Below are 17,248 nucleotides of genomic sequence, written 5' to 3' on the forward strand. Positions count from 1 at the left end.
TAATTTCTTTCAGTGTTTGTTATTTTTCTGTCTAATGACCTTATCAGCTATTTGTTTCTATCAAAGGAAGTTATGTACTAAAAGACTTGTGACATTCATCTATTGAGAAGTTTTGTTTTAACAGTGCGACAGCCTTGTAGGCATAGAAATAGATTAGACTGTTCTGTCCTTAACTGTGTCCACTTAAATCTGAACATATTGTTGTCAGTGTTTCCTTACTGCACAACCATGATTCATTGTAAGGTCGTAGGCTGGAGTTAATTTTCCTACTGAATGACATATGTTGTGTTAGTTATTTGATTTATGCAGTGCTTCATGTCATTGCAGTTGAAAGATCTTCATGAAAACAAAGAATTACTGAAATGTGCACTTTAGCCCTTGAGAGGTTTTATTATCTATACACGTATATGGTTTATGTTTGACATTGTTCATTCTTCCTCCTACATTAGGAGGAACAGTCTTTTCATAAAAAAAGTGTTTAATTTGAATGCAATTATGAATACTGTTCAGATAGCTGGCGACAGTGCTGTTGCTTGCTTCATCTTTTGAGCTACTCTTTATGCATGTGTAACTGTACATGAGTGTGCTCGCGTGCGTGCACCCGTGTGTGTGTATGGTATTACAATTTGTGGCTTTTTGTCACTGTTAGAAGTGTAACATTTTAGATCATGGAACCAATTTTCTCCCAGTTGCGTTTGAGTTTTTTTAAACAAGAAACATCTTTATTGAATTAACACTTATGACAGGGGCAATTATTTGTTTATATAAACGTAAACAAGCCAAATTGACATATTTTCAGTTGCAAACATTATACATCACTTATAATCTATACAGTCACTGTCAGTTAAACATTGCACAGTTAATTCAGTTCTTTCATTTCCTTAAACCTTATTCCTCATCCAAAACCTTATTTGGTATGCATTCTCCCCACAATTCCCATTTTCTATGCAATTTGCTCCTACCCTTTTCTAAAGACCCCTTCCAGTGCTTTATCTCTGTTACTATATATTCACTACTTCTAGTATGGTTGGTTTAGACTTTGATTTCCATTTTCTAATAATTGTTTTTTTTTTTTTGCAACAACCAGAATTAAACTCAGCAAGGAATTACTATATCTAGGCAATTCTAATTCTGCATTATAGCTCAAAAAATATTCCCTAGTTACATCAATACTGTCATTGCGTTTTTGATCTTCCAGTGTCTGAACTTCCATGTATTTTCATGCTTTTATTCTCAAATGAATGTTAGCTGCATCCCAGTAGGAGGTTGCATGTATATTCTTGCTGTAATTTTGCAGTCTGTCTCCATTTAACATGTGTGGATCAGCCTGGAGGCAGATTTCTAGAAATCGTGTTCTTTGCTTTCTTGTTAAATAGTACACATTACAATTTGCAACAAGCTGGGAAGAAAAATGCCTACAATTCTTGGGGTGGCATAATGGCAAACTTCTTCAGAATGCCTCATTTGTTATATTTCTTAAACAATGGCTATCCATGAAACAAGAGTTTTAAAACTTAAACAATGGTTATCCATAAAACAAGAGTTTTAAAACTAAAGTTTTTATGCTGACTCCTTTGTTTAGTTGAATGGTATATCGGAACTTCTTTTTCCAGGTTATCATAACAGTTTAACTTCACCACATGCTTCCTTTAATATCCCAACAGGTTTTATTTTCATAAACATGTATTTATTATGCATTGATTCTCTAAATAGTACTGCCCAACAGGGTGTGTCTTAAAGCATAATAATGGATGACCAAAAAATGAGCACTGTTGTTATACAATTCATAGGAATCAATGAGTGGTACATACATTCAGAATTTGAATGTCTGACTTCACATTTTGGAATGAAAGGATCAATGCATTACTGCCTTGGGATATCCATGGTCAAGGTGAAATTCCCAAAGTATCAAGTGTTCAAATCACAAGACACCAAGGAATGGAATACTAGTGACTGTTTTCCATGGAAAATCACTGCCAGTTTAATTTGTGAGTGTGCGTGCTGGCAGGGATTCCTTTGTTTTTTGTAGAATTCTCTCTTATTCATATTTGGGCAATGTGGAGTTAGTAAATATAAGTGTAGGGGTAGGAGCTTATATATCAACATGATACAGTATGGACTGCACAGTTATTGTATATTATGTGACTGTCATATAACATAACATATCAGTGGAGTAGATACTTTGCAATATAAGCATCCTAACATGAACTATAGACAAGACATATATAATAGGGATTATGTGCATATTGTGAAGCTGTGCAAAATGAATTACATGAATATGAATGTAATGGCAGCATAGGTCTCAACCAAGTGGAACACATAGTAACAGGCCCATGGACAACAGTGGACAGAAGCATGCACAATCAGGTAAAATGTCAGAATAATACCACCAGCAATCCCATGCCTTCCACATAACATAAGTGATTGTAAGTGATCATTGATGGTTCTGCTAGCACACACTTGTACACCTATTATAATTAATCAGCAATCTCTAAGGGAAATCAAGCACACCTCCCACAAAAATGTAACATCTCCTGGAGGTGTTCGGAGGGACACTGTTACAACTGCATTAGAAATAGTGAGCAATCCTGGCTAGTTGACAGGTGTTCACACCACTTGGTCTTCTTATAGGGGTGTGTTGTCCATACTGTAATTATCTTGTGTATTTGCATTCATAATGGAACTAATCCCCCAATGTGTTTCCATCATCTACAATGTCTCCATGGCTGTGGCATCAATCCTTTGTGTGTGTGTTGATATTGTATGCATTATACCAATACCACATTTAGATTCAATGATTGTCCACAATTTGCAGTCTTCCACAAAGCTGGCTGGACACAGGATGTGTAAGTCAGGATTGATGTTTAATACTAAAATAATGGACCTGAAATGGCCTACCACAGGGCCCTGAGGTATGGACCTGGTCACTGGACTCTAGACAGAGGTGTCTTCACACACTGCAACATATTTCTCTGTCACAAATGTGTTATAGTTGTCTACCCACTTGGTGATGTAGATATTTATGGCCACTTGTGAGAGTTTCTCTGTAATACCTGATTGTTGATGTGTCTTAAATGCTTTGGCCAGGCCACGTTACACAGGATGATAGTGTTGTCATCGTGCATGCTCTTGTTGATCTTCTTACAGACAGTGAAGAGAAGTAACAGTTATGATGTAGCCTGAACAAATCAAATGGGGGTTTAGTACAAAGTCGGGATATTACCTGTGCCCTTTTAGAGAAGATCTGTGATGACTGCTTGACCTACCTGACAAATGAGGAGAGTCAGAATAGGTCTATAACTTCATCCACCAGGTGGTGGTCTCCCTGAGTCAGAAGGATGCGTGTTGCTGTCTACCCTTCTATGGGAACATAGGCTGTCTGGTGGCTGTGTTGATGTATGGCTGATGTATGGAACCAACTGTGTCTGGTAGGACAGGTTTTAAGTCATGCTATAGGCAACCTCTGATGTTGTCATGGTCCATTGCTTCTGTTTTATTTGCCGTAGAAAGAGCACAGATATGCTGCACTACTGAGAAAAAAAAACTGAGTAATTTTTTGCATTCATACTTTGGCTAATGGCCAGTGGTTACAGGGTAGTGACATGTAAGACAAACTGCCAGCTAGCAGATTGTCGATGTCCTCTGGGTGGGTATGTCTGCTAATACAACACACAGATCTGTGCTTACTTGTGTATTCCACTTAACATTTCATATGTATTGGAGTAAATAATTTTTGACAAGATCTACATACAGCCTTGATCATTCATCACATTCCACACATTGTTGCTATGCACACAGTCATACAACTGTACCAATGTCACGTACTTACATCACTTGCACAACATATGCCTATATGTGTTTCACGGACAAGATATGTTTGAGCAGCTTGATGTCATATCAGAACACATTAGCAAACAGCTATTTGTATCTCATGCAGAACATTTGCTGATACAAATGCTAGTAGTTACACAATAGTGCTGCTGAATACCTCAACAATCCTTGGGCATAGCAACACAACTGCACATACATTGAATTCCACAAGGTTGCAGTTGCATCAAAACATATGATAAATTGGTTGTATATATCACAGCATAACAATCTTGTGTATGAGACAATCTTTATGTGACCATGTAAACAATGTCTGTCACAGAACATTTAATGATGGTATGTAGACACATGCACACCCATGCCATACTGCAAGTGCCATTGTGATGGCAGAATGTGAACTGTGCAGAAGGTTGATCTGCTCCACTTCAAAAACAGATGTCCTAATATGACAACACCATACATAAGAGTATATCATACCATGTCAACAGTTCTCAGGAGGCATATTACTACAGCTGTTATACAGGGAACATGTAGTGCAATAGCATTAATGACCATAAATATATTAGCATACATCACAGATTGTAAGACCCTTTTGTAGCCACACTGTACATCCACACCTCAATACAGCATATGTCAATGACAGCAACATTGACACATCAGTGTCAACTGTTCATACATTCATAGGACATTATTAGGCTAATGGCCAACATCACTTGAAATCTTAACTATTATTACACCTGGTAAAAAAATCCTTATATCCATGTTATGGAAGAGAGTAAGCCTATTGTGTGTATGTGTATACTTTGCATTGCATTCAGCCACTGTCTATATAGGATATATGCACCACACCATGACAACATTAGCAATCACACATGCAGTGGTCTGGAGATGGCTTGCAAAGGCTCATGGAAGGACTCTGCTTCATGATGTGTGTATGCATATTTGACATGAGGACATCCTCCACTCCTCTGCAGGAAGGATGTCATGTGGCTAGTGGAAAAAGGAGGATGGTGGTTGCATGGGGCTACATGAAAGGTCTTCAAAGTGGTTGTGTATTAAAAAAGATTCAAAAGATCATGCAGTGGCCATAATGTAGCACCATTTACACACAAAACAGTAGACTGGACCAGATAAGAACAATACACCTGCGTAGGTATAGAATATGAATGCCATGCAATGTCACAGTAGCAACACCCCAAATATCTGACAGTACCACTGTCACATTGCACTTTATGGAGTATGGCAGTATCATTGTATACTGATGAGAACATGTTGGAAGGAGTGTAGGACATGGATGTGGAGTCACATCCTTGTGTAAAACTGCCTCAAAAGTGATAGGTACATGTACAGACAAACAACTCACCTGCTGTTAGATTAGAATACCTTATAGTGTAAGTAAATTAGTTTGTAAACACAGTAGATAATGTTACTGCCGCAGCACAGATTTGTCTTGGACAGAGTCAGAGTGCATGTTATACAGAATGGCATCATCACTGTATGCTACAATGAGATGCTCAGAGTAGGAATTGACATAGCTGTGGACTTACATATCATTCTAAAATTGACATCATAGTGAGTGTTGAATGCACACACACTTGGCTGTAGTAAGAAAGGATCCCCCTACCTAACTATTTACAAAGCACAGTAGTTAACACAAGCACCACAGCACAATTCTGGCTCTTGTAGTGTCCGACATCAGCAGTGTCTGGTGAGAAGAAGATGATAATAACAGTGTCTGATATACTGGTATAAAATTGTCTCTTGAATGTCAACCAACTGAAAACACACACACACACACACACACACACACACACACACACACACACACACACACACACACACACTCTCTCTCTCTCTCACACACACACACACACACACACACACACACACACACACACACACACACACAAGCACACACTGACCACAATGAGAACAGAACCCCTACCTAATTAGTGCACTGATTAGAGAACTCATTACTTAATGCAAGTGCTACAGTACAAGTATGCAAGTATGGCTTTTACACTGTCTGACAGCATTTTGTAGCTAATGACATCAGTAGTGTCTGATGAGAAGAAGATTGTAATAGAATGTCCCACATGCTGGTATAAAATGGTCTCTTGAATGTCAACCAACAGGACAAACGCACAAGTTGACTGCAGTGAGCACAGAACCCCTAAGTAAACTGATTAGAGAACTTAGTATTTAATGCCAGTGCCGCAGTACAAATTGTTTTTTCTAGTGTCTGACAGCACCTTATAGCTGCCGACATCAGCTGAGTCTGGTGAGAAGAAGATGGTAATAGCAGTGTCCCACATGCTGATGTAAAATGATCTTTTGAATGTCCAACAAATGAACAAACACATACAAGTTGACCAACATGAGAACAGAACCCTTACCTAAGGACACTGACTAGAGAACTCAGTATTTAATGCAAGCACCACAGTACAAGTGTAGTGTTTTTAGTGTCCAACAACACTCTATAACTGATGACATCAGCAGTGTCTGGTGAGAAGAAGATGGTAATAGCAGTGTCCCACATACTGGCATCAAATAGTTTCTTGAATGTGAACCAACTGAAGAAATGGGCACACAAGCTAACAGCAGTGAGAACAGAACCCCTATCTAACTAAGTACACTGACTAGAGAACTCAGTATTTAATGCAAGTGTCACATTACAAGCCTAGCTTTTACAGTGTCTGACAACACTTTATAGCTAATACCATCAGCAGTAATGGATGAGAAGAATATGGTAATAGCGTTGTCTGACATGCTGGTGTAAAATGTATTTTCTAATGTCAAACAAGTGAACACACAAACACACACATACACACACACACACACACACACACACACACACACACACACACACACACACACACACACATACCAACTGACTGCAGAGAGAAGAGAACCCCTACCTACTTATTATACAGCACAGTACTTAACTCCATGGCACAAGTATGACTTTCATACTGTTGCAGGACAATTCATAGTGGATGACATCATCATTTGATTCTTGAGACTAGATGGGTAGACTGCCTTAAATGGATGTGCATGCATGCACAACTGTCAAAATATTGGTATTCCATGGGATTGTACTGATGACCAAAGGATACACAGTTATGTTCTTCTGACTAGACAAACACACACAAGTTGGCTGCAGTGAAATTAGAACCCCTACCTAAATACACTGACTACAAAGCCTCACTACTTAATACAAGTGCCATGGCACTAGTCTGACTTTTATAATGCTGCAGGGTAGGGCAATTTATAGTGGACATCAACAGTGGATGTTTGAGGGAAGATATTGAGAGGCCTGAATAAAATGGATGTGTATGCATGTGCAACTGCCAAAATATTGGTACTCCATGGGATTATACTGATGACTGAAGGATACACAGCTATGATCTTGTGACTTGACAGACACACCAGTTGCCTCCAGTGAGATTAGAGCCCAAGTGTAACTAAGTTAGTACACCAACTAGAGAACACAGTACTTAACACAAGTGCCCCAGAACAAGTCTTTTACAATGCTGCAGGAAAATTTATAGTGGATGACATCAGCACTGGATGTTTGAGAGAAGACGTTGGGAGGTCTGAATGAAATGGATATGTAGGCATGTACAACTGTTGAAATTTTGGTATTCCCACAGGATTGTACTGATAATAGAAGGATAAGCATTTATGCTCTTTTAAGTAGACAGACACACAGCTGACTGCAGTGCGATTAGAACCCCTACCTAACTAAGCATACTGCCTAGAGAACTCTGCATTTAATGTAAGCACCAGAGCACAAATCTGACTTTTACAATGTTGAAGGACAATTTATAATGGATGACATTAGAACTGGATGTTTGAGAGAAGATGTTGGGAAGCCTATCTGAAATTGATGGCTAGCCATTTACAACTGTCAAAATATCAAATATCTGCATGTTACCAGATTCATGAGTTTGCAAAGTGTAGCATTTATTGCTGTGTTTCCAATGCACAGGTGTACCTTAAAAAGACATCTTTGCAAACTATATGCAAACAGCTGTCCACATTACTACAAGTATTGAAAAGTCTGAATGCATGTTGTCAGGATAAAGATATACATGGTATATAAGAAAGCATTTTTATTTATTTTTATAGTGTAGTTGATATATTTGTGAAAAAGTAATGAGATACAAAGTTTCAAGTGCATGGGTGCAGATAGCACATGGCTACAGTGTAGATATGTTTTTTTCTTGAAAAACCACCTTCTGTTGCTATGTTTTTACATATAATTTCATGGAATGAAGACTAAATGGGCAGTAAATGGAAGTAATTCATGTTATTTTGCATTTTCTGTAATGCACGGTGAGCAGCTGGTTTGTATGGAGCAATGGCAAAGTATTTGCGCATGAGAGGTACACATTTATACTGATTTCCCCATTCACATATAGTTAAGCAGTGAACAAACACTGGCCTGTGCTTCATTGATAAAATTATGAGAGTTCTATTGGTTTGCTTACATCCATGCTATCACTTTAAGTGAAGAGGTGTGGCAGTCAGCAGTGTGGATAGTACTAAGTGTAAGAAACACCCCTGCTGCCTAGCTGATTCTGTGGCAGTAGGTGTTAATGCATTGACAGATTTCTTTTTGAAGCCCAGATGATACAGTGTTTGATTTCAGGTGTACCTAATACTTTTAAATATGTATTTATAATGCAATGAAATAATTCTTTAGTCTACTTTCACTGTGTGCTACCTTAGAACAACATGCTTAAGCAGCATTACGATGGGGTAACCACACAATTGAAGAGAAATTCACTATCACCTAGCACTGGTATGTAGTGCCAAACTATGTGTAAACACAGAGGAAGAAAAGTGAATGGCTTCATTATTTTTAACCAGTTATGTGTGTGGTGTGTGATTCTATTTTTTGACCAGATTAAAGGTATTAAAATGGGGTACGTAGGAAAGAGGTGAAATGGAGGGCAAGCAGGGGGAACAACAAAGAGGAAACCAATATAGGAATGTGCAGGAGGGAGGTAGGAATGTACCAGAGCTATTCCTTTCTTCAACAGTATAAAATGAAAATATGTACAGAATATTAGCTGAATATGGACTGTCACTCGCAAAGAGGGGTGATCACAATGCAATAATGTTGTATATATATATATATATATATATATATATATATATATATATATATATATATATATATATATATATATATATATGTATATATATATATATATATATATATATATATATATATATATATATATATCTATATATATATATATATATATATATATATATATATATATATATATATATATATATATATATATCTCTCTCTCTCTATATATATATATATATATATATATATATATATATATATATATACACACATCACAGTCTGAGAGGTTAACCAGGTATGTGTATGACCTGACAAGGTCCTTGTTTATACATTCATGTGTGTATGAGTTTTGTTGAGGTCTGTAGGTCCTCCAGGCCAGAGAAGACAATTATAATTACGGAAACACAATATTCAGTATACCCTCTGTCACATATATAATTTATAAGAGCTCCACTGTTATACATACTTATTGATATTTATAATTATGTTTGAATTTTTTTTATTTGCTTTTTAAAATTGAGTGGACAAGCATTAATAAAATTGGAAGCATGCTAGAGTAGAACCCAAGCTCATCTGTATTATAGCCCTACATTTACATCTGCTGCCATAGAACCAGTTCAGAAACAGGTGTATATTTTCATATTCATTATTAAATATGTCTGTTAACCTCTGTGCAATGCTGCTTGGTGTGTTTGCAGTTTAGCAAACTATAGAACATACAATGTATCAGTTTTGAAATTGTCTACTGTCTGATCTTGTCTGCAGGTGAACCTGCAGGTGTTGAGGAAGGTTGCTAACCACAGAACAATGCCACTTAGTGGATTTGCATACTGGAAAGCAAAACACACAGCAATGTATCCTTTCTGAAATCAAGAATGTCTGCAGGTCTTCTGTCTTCATGTGTGGACCATTAGTTCAGGTTTGCATGCAGGTAAGCAAAACACAAACATGACAAGCAAAGCTTATCTTGTTTTATCCTTGTGAGCAGTGTTTATTATGTTACATCCTTTAAGGACACATGTGGGACTTGAACCATGATCTACAGATAGTGCATACCATGTGAATCACCATATATATATATATATATATATATATATATATATATATAAAGTATAAAGTACATACCGTGTGAATTATATATATATATATATATATATATATATATATATATATAGAGAGAGAGAGAGATAGATATATATATATATATATATATATATATATATATATATATATATAGACAGATAGATATAAATAATAAGATTACAAAGTAAATGTTAGTACACATGAAAGATTTTTACATAAGTCTGGATTTGAACTCTCACACCAGTGAGCCTAAACAAACCCAGTAAGGGTTTATTATCCCTCTTTGCCACAGAAACTGCTTTGCAGCAGGAATGAAAATCATTGTACATACAAGCAAGTCTCAAATCATCCACAGGAATAACAAGACATATGGTACTTGTACACTTCAGAATTGTTTGTACATGTGTTGATTTCAGATGTAGTGCAATGAATAATCGTGCAACCATTTATCACCATTGTATGCAACAATGCAGCTCTGCTATTTCTTTGTATGGTATTCATTCTTCTCTTATCTGAGCAGTAATCTGAGACATGCTGTCTGTAAGGCATTTTGTATCATTGCCTTTAAAATGTAGGAAAATATTAAATGACAGTAGTATACAGTTTTCAACAAAGGCAGGGGAGTTTGGATATTACTGAGCAGAAACTGAGAAATATGTGCTGCTTACTTACATTTAAAACCTTGATACAATTACTTCTACACTTTGTACGTGTTTACGTAGCTGACACACCCACTGCAGGAAAGGGCATCTGAATTGCTGTTATGCTTTCCTTCTCCCTACTAGTAGTCATTCATAGTTGCAATCCATTAGCAAAAACACTAAAGGAGTGTCTGTACTATTTCCACCTGCAACATGGAGCCACAAATTTGGGATTCAGCAATTCTAATGAGTTCATAACTGATTTGCATCTTCACCATGCTCATAGGCCTGAATCAACGCTATAAAAAAGGAACCATGTAGCTAGGGAACCTGAAGGTGAGAAGAGTTGTGTATGTGGATAACACAAAAGAAAATTGCTATTACTTTGGATTTATCTGCACAGAAGACTACCAACCTTGATAAGGTATTATTGAATTTTTTAGTTATATACTAGATTTGCTCACATGTAATTAGGAAGAATACTTATACATATGCATTAACAAATGCAGCTTTTATCTGTATGCGCTTCTTAGAAGTTTACTGATGGCATATACATTTTTGACAGGGCATTTTACATTCTCAGATGCACAGCCTTGTAAACTTTCATCACAGATATTACTGTTACAACTGTTTCTATTTATACTCTTCTATGCTATTTCAGTGAAATGTAAATGTACTATATTATAAATGATCCAGGGGTGTTAGCCATTCAGGATGGCCCATAAATACCTCTAGGGGAGTGCTGTGCACAGGTAAAGGTGACTGGCAATTTTATAAAAATGTCTGTTCTGTAGTAAATGTGTACGCATATTTTTGGAGCAGTTTGTTTGGAAGCATTCATAACAATTGACTGATTTGTTATTCCTTGTTTGGTACATAATGTCATTAGCCTGTTTTGGGGTGGGGGAGACAAGTTCAAACTGTGTGTTCTCACATTCAAATTGTTTTTATAGAGATTTTCTTTGCTATTGTTAGTCCTTGCTTTGAACCAAACCTTGGTTTGTGTGTGGCTGTGATATGTTACAAACACGTAACCCTTTTTTATATTTGAATAACTGAATGTTTTTGTTTCTCCAGTGGGTAATATTGAAACTAATGATATCTGTTACATATATGCAGAACTTTTATTTATGCAATATTAATTTGTAGTATCCTTTTGTTTTTTTTTTTTATATCATTTAGTGGTATGGCACCCATGTGTTCCAATCCCTGCAAAGCCTCTTCAGTGACTCAGAGAATGACATAATTTATAAGCCTTTCATAAACATGGTGCCTTTCTGCTTGAGAGAGGATATGGGGATATGTCATGAAGAATACAGATTTGGAAGCAGATAATGAATGACATCACTGTTGTTGGGGGGGCACAGCAGGGCATGTAATCAGGTGTGTCATAGAGACACTGACATGATTTCATCAACCCAGAGGGGTGCAGCTGCAGTGGCCTATGGAAAGCTGGCTACCGGGATCCAGAGAGCTCAGTGGAAAGTGTGTAATAGCATGTGATAGATGTTGGTGCTGCTGTTTTAGGGATGACAACTATGTCCCCTGAGGAGTTTCCAAGTAGGCTTACATAAGTCAATTTTTAAAAATGTATTTTATAGTAAACAACTGAAAGCAATAGTTAAGCTGGTTTAATATTTTATTTGGAGGGGGTAGATATTTATAGACTGATACAGATAACAACACATTCCAGTTCATTAAACATGAGCTTGGGATAGATGGGTCATCCAAGTTTTAGTTAAATGTATTGTTAATGGACATATAAAAACCAAAAACTTTTCCCCTGTCTTATTGTTATTGTGATGATGGTGCTCTTACATTTTGACTAACATGTTCCTCCCCAGCAAGTGTGGAGTCATCTGCACGTAGTAAGCCATGAGTCATCTACACGTGGTAAGCCAAAAAAAAATTATTTCAGTACTGATGAGCATTTTGACAAAATATGCATTTATCCGTATGTGTGAGGTGGGTGTCAGGACTGTGTGTTTGGCTGTACCATCTCTGATAGTGGCACTAGGTTCATAGGTTGGTACTAGGCTATCGGCACTAGGGCCTATACAAGCCTAGCCATAACAATTCCCTGGCTATTTCTTCCCACACTATTTACTTCCCTGGACCTCTGTCTTGCAGGGAGACTGATGTGATCCCCAGGGTGAATTTCCTTTCTCCCATCCAGTCGTCAAGGTTCCTTTTGAAGAGGACCAAAATATTAGTTTGTTAGCATATATTAAAATGTAGTAGTGTTGTTATTAATTTGCACAGTGAGGACATGCAGAGGCTGAATCTGACACTGATACTCAGCCATCCCATGTAATTCCTTTAGACACAGCCAGTATGCCTACGCAAACCCATTCCAGTGAGCCCTCAGATATTGGACAGGTGGAGGGAGATACACTTTATCAGATTAGTGAGGTTACTGCTGCTTCAGTGCTCGTTGACTCTGACTGCAGCCAAAGTGTGGACAAGGTGCCACACAGCAGGGTTGTTAGGGGTGCTTGAAGGAAGCCTGTTGCCCAACCTCCACTTGATCCTGGTGTGTCTTTCTGTGCCACTTGACTTATTTTTAGGGTCATCATGGAGGCACAGTCACATTCCAATGGAACCACTGAGGAAATGCTTAGGGCTGTAGATGTGGCACAGGCTGACATGCTTGACTGCCTCCATCATTTTGTTGATTCACTGGATCAGGTGAATGACACATTTGAATGGGCTGTGTCTGTGATGAAAAGTCTGCTGTGAGGGGGATGGCATCCACAAAGACAAGGGTCAACCACATCATCTGATGTTAGCTGATGTGGCTGTGCCCGATCATGTTCCCTTAGTGGCACTACTTCCACTGCTCCTTCAGTGGTTGAGGTGTCCCACCCAAATGTGGTAGGCCATGGTGTCATGGTCCTGGGCATATGCTTGAGGAGAGCTCATCCAGCAGACACCAGTCACATTTATGTACCAGCAGTACATCTGACCATGGGTATGGAACTGCCAGTGCAGCTCCTGGTAGAGCCAGCTCTAGGGGCGGGTAATGACAATGATGAACTGTCAACTCTACCTTGCAATGCTCACACCTGTCTGACACAGAGCTAGCATAGAGCTTGGTTGTGTTCTTGCCAACACTCACACACCAATTTCACCTGGAGTGCCCATACAGATACATACACATAATAGTTACAATGGTTATTTGTGAGGCTTACAGCTCATTCTGTCTCAGTGGCCATTTGATTCTTTATCCAAATGTCTGCCTGTTTCTCTTTCTTACTCACATGCACTCACTACATTTTGTGTGATCCTAGGCCACCCCCCCCCCCACAACACCCCGTGAAAATGATGATAACTCTGCCATATCTCTGTTTTCTGTTTTTTGAACTGAGGGATTTACACTTCTTTTGTCTGATGTTCAGAATGCATAGCTGACTTAGTGCTTAAAATATGTGTGTTTGTAATGCTGTTTTGCAAATTGTACCGCTTTTCTTAGAGGTTTTAGTAATGCGTACATCTCTCACACCTCTTAGACCAAAAAAGCGGGACCAAGTCATAAATAAAAGTGTGACAAAGACCCAACAATGGGGAGAGTTTTTAAAAATGATGATAGTTTTCAAAACTTAGACAGTTGATTGAATAATAGTGGTTTTCAAAACGTAGACAGTTGATTGAATAATAAGTTTTGCATTACTATTTTTTTTTCTGAGGGATATGAAGTCTGAAACTGAAATGTGTGTCATTATTTTCTAACTTGACTCTTTAATGAGTTGCCAGTACAAAAGTATGAGGCCAAACTGTGTACATTTGGTGGAAATCTGTACATTTTAGAGGTAGGAATACATGAATCTTTGATACGTGAGGCCTACTAGTTGATAATGCACTCACTACATTTTGTGTGATCCTAGGCCACCCCCCCCCCACAACACCCCATGAAAATGATGATAACTCTGCCATATCTCTGTTTTCTATTTTTTGAACTGAGGGATTTACACGTCTTTTGTCTGATGTTCAGAATGCATAGCTGAAGAAGACACATGTATTCACATAAGTCACTGCTGCCACATATTGCTGTAAAAATCACCCACCTTATACCTACTTACATTACGAAGTAACAGTAAGCAAAAAAATATGGAATTCATTTGTATTCTTAGACATTTATTTTTCTATTCCGGGTTCAATACTTACATTTAAAATCTGGCAGTTGAAAGAGTTTTTTTTGGGGCTGACTATGCCTGATGCTAACAGTACACAGCCATTACATAGGTAAGTGAAGGTTGTGAGCATTGCCTGGTATCAATGTCACTATATGCATGTGCATAGGATGAATGTTTTGGCCCCTTTAGGTTATCCATTGCCTCTTGGCCAGTGCAAAGGCATATTGTGCATGCCTACATCTGCCTACACCCATAACAGTTGCTGGCTCCCCCTCTGACTCAGTGGTTGTGGTATGTGTGGCCCTTGCCATTGCTGTTTCTGCTGAAGCTGTTTTCTCAGGATAATGTTGGGAAGTATGGCACAGACAGGGAATATTTTATCAGATGTACAGGGATTGTACTGCAGGGCTCCCCCAGATGTATCTAGATACCAGAACCATGATGTCAGCAGCCCAAACACATGCTCTATCATATTTCTTGTTTGAGCATGTGCCTCATTATAACATTCTTCATTTGGTGTGTGTGCATGTCTGATGGATGTCATCAACCACAATTCGAGTGCATAGCATCCCCCAGTAAACTACCCTGTGGGATATCCCCCTGTAGTAAAAATCTCATACAGATGACAGTTGTGCCAGATATGTGAGTCTTGGCAACTGCCTGAGTTGCCAGCACACACATTCAGTATGATTGCCTTAGCATTACACATGACCTGGCAGCTAATGGAGTGGTAGCCCTTTATATTTATGTACCCACTTCCCTGTTCCCTAGGCGATGCTTTGAATGTTAAGTACTACACATACCTTAGTCTCCACTGGGATTGGTTCTCCTTGATTTGCCCTTGCTGTCAGTTGAGGACAACAGATGTTGCAGGGTGTGTCTCTATCCACCCTGTAGCGCTCTACAATTTCCACCTCATGCAGATTGTGAAAAGTTAAATGGGGTCTAAAGACCCTTGTCCTTCTTGGTCATGGTCTGTTAGTAGCAGCAGTATAGACTTGATCCTGCTGCACATACAAATGAATAAGAGCAACAGCAGCTGCTAACATTCGTTCTGTGTCGTCTAGTTTCCATGACTGTATTCCAGTACATTTTGGATTTTACAGGGAAAAGTCAGCACTGAGTCTACACAGTTGCTTTATAGCTTGTTGAATAGCTCCTCCATCTTGGATTGGTTGATTAGCATACAGTTCAGCTACTTATACTGTAATTAGCATGCCATGATGTTTACCATGTTTGCACAGCTCTACAAGGCATATAGAGCCACTTACTGAATATAAAATAGTGTGCTATCATATGCGCATCATGCTATGATGTGCATATAGTTTTAGCAGACTGTGTAGGCATTATTGAATCTGCACTATGGTGTTGTTGAGTTATGAGTGTATGGCTGCCAAACGATTTTCCTGTTGTTTGTATGTGGTGTCTGTACTTTTTTTATTGAAACATATATAGTATTATTGGCCCAAAGTAGTTGCACCTTTGTAAGACTGACTCTGAGTATATATATAAATGAAATTAAGTATCTCTCAGAAAAGGATTAGTCATTCTTTTTTATTCCTTTTTTGTTATTAAAATGGGTTCATTGTTTGCCCATTGATGAAATATTATTTTATTATGTTTGGGTTAATTTTGTACTTTTTCAAACTATATGGAGTTGGATCTAAATGTTATCATTCCAGCTTTGTTTAACTGATCAAGAAATCAAAGAGCCACATACTGCGCATTTTACAAATGTCTTGATTACATAAATTCAGTATTTTTGGTGTTCCAACTAAAAGATACACCACCCAGACAAGCAATTTAACAGAGTGCTTAAAGTTTCAACCTTTATGATTTCACAAGATCAGACTATACTCCTCATATGTTTATGTTCTGCATTACCTCTGAAGTGAGTATTTTTTTGTGTTTTTTTGGATGTCTACATGTCTGTATATATATATATATATATATATATATATATATATATATATATATATATATGTGCGTGTGTGTCTGTGTGAGTGTGTGTGTGTGTGTGTGTGTGTGTGTGTGTGTGTGTGTGTGTGTGTGTGTGTGTGTGTGTGTGTGTGTGTGCAATGTGTGCTAATTTGCATATGTGCGAGTGGGGTTCTGGTGTGTAGGATATGAAACATTTCCAGGTGAGCTGCAATGCCGAAACCAGAAGCCCGCAACATCACTTTGCAGTAGAGCAGTGCCACTGAAAATCAAAATCACTGTAGTGTTACATGCCAGCCAGGCACTTGGCACATCACAATGATCCCTAAAAACAGCTACTTGGCTGTAGTCTAATAATTCAACCAGGTAACCATCCTTAGGGATCATTGTAATGTGCCGTGTGTCTGGTTGGTGTTTAATACCACAGTGATTTTGCTTGTCAACAGTACCGCTCTACAGAGAAGCAGTACTGTGGGCTTCTGGTTTTAGCATTGCAGCTCATGGAGAAATGTCTGATG

Source organism: Protopterus annectens, chromosome 3.part1 (assembly GCF_019279795.1).
Source record: "Protopterus annectens isolate FY-2018-M chromosome 3.part1, PAN1.0, whole genome shotgun sequence".
Classification (NCBI taxonomy): domain Eukaryota; kingdom Metazoa; phylum Chordata; order Ceratodontiformes; family Protopteridae; genus Protopterus; species Protopterus annectens.